Here is a 4,329-nt window from a genome sequence, read left to right on the forward strand (position 1 = left end):
CCATGAATGACTCTTTCTCATATACTTTTTAAAATCTGTGACGTTTAATTTTTAACATTTGTTTGAATTCATTAGACACAAAAAACTGTTACAAATCGGTTACTTCGAGGACAGCTCTGAGCCAGGTGCCCTGTAGCTTGCGTTCCACTGACCCCAAACAATCACCATTTGCGACTTCAGTGGTGTCAAGCGAAAGCTCAGTGGACGACAAGGTGGAGGTCTGTTGTGTTTTCTGATGGAAAGTGGTTCTGCCTCGGTGCAGTGAGGCTTTGTGTTGGTTAGAAAGAGGCCGGTTGAGGACCTGCAGCCAGCCTGTCTGCGTGCTAGACACGCTGGACCTGTATCTAGAGTGCGACGTCCTATGACAGCAGCAGAACTCTCATGATTATTCCAGACATTCGGACTACAAAACTGTACATCAGTCTGGTGATTCGACCTGTTGTGCTGCCATTCATGAACAACACTCCAGGGGTTGCTTTCCAACAGGATAACGCTCGCCCACATGCCGCTGTTGTTAAGTGCTCATGCTCTACAGTGTGTCGACGTGATGCCTTGGTCTGCTCGATCACCAGATCTGCCTCCAATCCAGCACATACGGGACAACATCGGACGATAACGCCAGCGTCATCCACAAACAGCATTAACCGCCCCTGTATCGACCGATCAAGTGCAACAGGCATGGAATTTCATCCCACAAACTGACATCCAGCACCTGTACAGCGCAACGCATGCATGTTTACATGCTTGCATTCAACATTCTGGTAACTACACTGGTTATTAATGTACCAGCATTTCACATTTGGAATGGTTTATCTCACACTTACATTAACCTGTGATCTTGCAATGTTAATCACTCAAATATCTACACAAATGTATTCCCGAAGTTTCATTACTTTATATTACTCATTTTTGGGTATAGCGATTTTTTTCGATCAGTGAATGTACAGGATGATTTTTGCCACCACGTACACATTCTGGGGACTGGTCGATGAGAGGATATGGAAAAAAACGGGTTTAATGCACTTTTGTCTGGAAATGCATGGCTATTCAGTCACACTTTGTTACAGAGACTGCGGTCTAATATGCACTGTACCATACAGCTACAGTATGCATGGCTTCCTCCTAAAGGGTGATACTGTTCCTCATACGTCATGCCCTAGCGCCCTCTCCTGCCATAGTAATTGGTAATGTTCACTTCTCTTGCTGACTCATCTTGTAGTGGATGTGATACAGAGTTGTACACAATGGTTCCGTAATCGAATCGAGAGCTTGCTAATATGGTGTTTACTTACGAAAAGACAAATGGAACTGGCAGTGGACAGCAAGGTTAGTTATATCAGGAGACCTATCCCCGGCGACAACAAACATAGCATTCAATGTTTGCAACAATGTTTCGCTGTTTGTCTGAGACAGGGTCGTTTCAGAAAGCGGAAAATCATGAAGAAGAAATGTTCGGACACCAGACTTGGAGGAAAATGTGATTAACATAGTTCAAAAAATGGCTCTGAGCACTACGGGACTTAACTTCTGAGGTCATCAGTCCCCTAGAACTTAGAACTAATTAAACCTAACTAACCTATGGACATCACACACATCCATGCCCGAGGCAGGATTCGAACCTGCGACCGTAGCGGTCGCGCAGGTCCAGATTGTAGTGCCTAGAACCGCTCGGCCACTCCGACCGGTGATTAACATAGTGCAAGGCGACTGCTTGTCAGTACCAGGCAGTTGACCTGCCAGTACAGGGTAAGCCAAACGACTGTGTGGAACATTTTCCAAGACAATTGTTACTACCCTTAGCACTTACAACGTATGCAGGGTTTACTAGCGACAGACTTTCCACATCAGGAGCAGTTTTGTCACTGGTTTCTTCAACAGGCAACACAATTCTGGGATCTGTGTCATCCATCTCACTCACAGATGAGGCCACCTTTATGCAAAATGGTATCTTCCACTTCATAACAGTCATCTGTTGGATAGTATGCAGAATCCCCATCGTATGGTGACAGCGAATCATCAGCATCGGTGCTGCTGGAATGTGTGGTCCGGGATAATTGGCGACCATATTTTGGAACCAGTCTTCCTTCCACGTCGCCTAACAGGTCGGAACTATCGGCGTTTCTTGCAGATAGATTTGCCTACCCTGCGGGAAGAAGTGCCGTTGGTGATTCGAAGGGGCCGGCCAGTGTGGCCGACCGGTTCTAGGCGCTTCAGTCTGGAGCCGCGCGACCGCTACAGCCGCAGGTTCGAATCCTGCCCTGGGCATGGATGTGTGTGATGTCCCTAGGTTAGTTAGGTTTAAGTAGTTCTAAGTTCTAGGGGACTGATGGGTTGGGTTGGGTTGTTTCGGGAAGGAGACCAGACACCGAGGTCATCGGTCTCATCAGATTAGGGTAGGATGGCGAAGGAAGTCGGCCGTGCCCTTTCAAAGAAACCATCCCGGCATTTGCCTGGAGCGATTTAGGGAAATCACGGAAAACCTAAATCAGAATGGCCGGACGCGGGACTGTTAAGTCCCATAGTGCTCAGAGACATTTGATTTTGATTCGAAGGGTTATGTGGCTGCTACATGATGGTGCTCCAGCCCATTTTGCCGTTAGCATCCGGGCACATCTCAATCGTGTCTTCCCTGGTCGATGGATCAGACAAGGGGTTCCAGTTGCATGGCCTGCACGTTCACCGGATCTCAATTCGAGCGATTTCTGGTTATGAGGCCATCTCAAAAAGTACTGTGTATGCACAGCCCACTCCAGATGTGGAGACACTGGAGCAGCATATTCATGCTGCCTTTGACGCTGTTCAGATGCAGCCTGGCCAATATCAACGTGTGAGACAGGACGTGCTATGGCGTGTGCACGCATGCATTGAGGCACATGGAGACCATTTTCAGCACATACTGTAACTGTGGCTGCATGGTACAGCGCGTATTAGACCGCAGCCTCTGTAACAAAGTATGATTGAATAAATGACCTCTAGCATGGAAACGAAGCAATTCTGGACATAAATTCATTAGACCGTTTTTGTTCCATATTCTCTCATCGATCAATCCCTAGTGTTTGTACACGGTGGAAAAAATCACCCTGTATATGCTTAATTCTCACATGTATAATCTTTTTTTGTTTTTTGAAATACCGATGGCTAATCATACGTGTGAGAGGCTGACTAACGTTGTTCCAACACTATTCTCCACCCAAAGTTCGTGCAGGACGGCCTAAGTTGTCAATGAAACTGTATATAATTGTTAATTCACGTTAGAGGTGCTAATAATAATAATAATTTAGGCTGAATCCTAATGAAATGCTGTTTTTTGTTTGTAGATGATTTGCATGGTATCATAAAAATGTGCCAAAGGTTCGATGCTGATGCCAAGTGAGATGAGCATGATGGAATGATAGCTAACAATGTGTTGACGCCATTCTCGACCCAGACTTCACGTGGAATGTCATCAGTTATAAGCTAACGAAAACGTTAGTAGTAGCAGTAGGAGAAGTAATAGTAGTGGTACTAGAAGTAGTAGCAATTCACATGATACTCTTTCTACATTACATTACATTTGCGAAAAACGTTACATTTTTTCCTTTTTTTAGTTGGTATAGACAACAACATCACGATGACTGAATGGGTAGCCACTACAGCCCCTGGACACCGAGCGAAATGAGTCAGTCTACCCATTCCAGAGCATCATGCAGTTTTCTACCCTAAGATCGCAGAGATCAGACTCAAATTACAGATGGATGGATACGTGAGTATTAGTAATTCGTATTGGTTCTTATTCTTTATCTACAATAATTAATTCCACTTTCCTATGATGTTTATGTTTCTTTCTCTTTCTTTTCTAGGTGCTATTGATAACGGGTGAGGATATATATGTATGTTCTAAACTGGACCGAATATTAAGATTCATCATGCCCTTAGATGATGAGATGGACAACCTATTTAGCAATATGAGCGCCAATGATTTTCTATGAAAGTACTAGAAAAAAAATTTTTTTTTGAATCTTGCATTTTATTCTTCTTCTTGTGTCAGAGTCAGTATACACACACATACACACTATATACTTATGAGTGTCATTTATTTTATTTATTGTAGAAATTTTGGAACTTGCCACACCATGCCTTCATGCCCTGGCCTGCAACTTTGATGGCACATTCTCAACATCCTGACTGTCACCCATGTCTGTAACTTTCTCCGTGCCCTGAGCTATTGCTGTGGTCTGGAACTTCAACAGCGCACTTTCTGTGGCTTGGGCCATACACCACTACACACTTGCTGCACCCCAGAATGTTGATCTCACCATTGTCGGCTACACATAGGTCTACCTACCAAAC

General features: G+C 44.6%; 1 long non-coding RNA gene across 1 annotated transcript; it reads left to right on the plus strand.

The window, feature by feature from the left end:
• Positions 1-3,333: 3,333 nt before the first annotated feature.
• On the plus strand, positions 3,334-3,944 carry LOC126473282 (uncharacterized). The gene is made up of 3 exons (XR_007586431.1): positions 3,334-3,467; positions 3,588-3,742; positions 3,840-3,944. It is a non-coding gene; the product is annotated as an uncharacterized LOC126473282 (long non-coding RNA).
• The last annotated feature ends 385 nt before the right edge of the window (positions 3,945-4,329 follow it).

Source organism: Schistocerca serialis, chromosome 4 (assembly GCF_023864345.2).
Source record: "Schistocerca serialis cubense isolate TAMUIC-IGC-003099 chromosome 4, iqSchSeri2.2, whole genome shotgun sequence".
NCBI lineage: Eukaryota > Metazoa > Arthropoda > Insecta > Orthoptera > Acrididae > Schistocerca > Schistocerca serialis.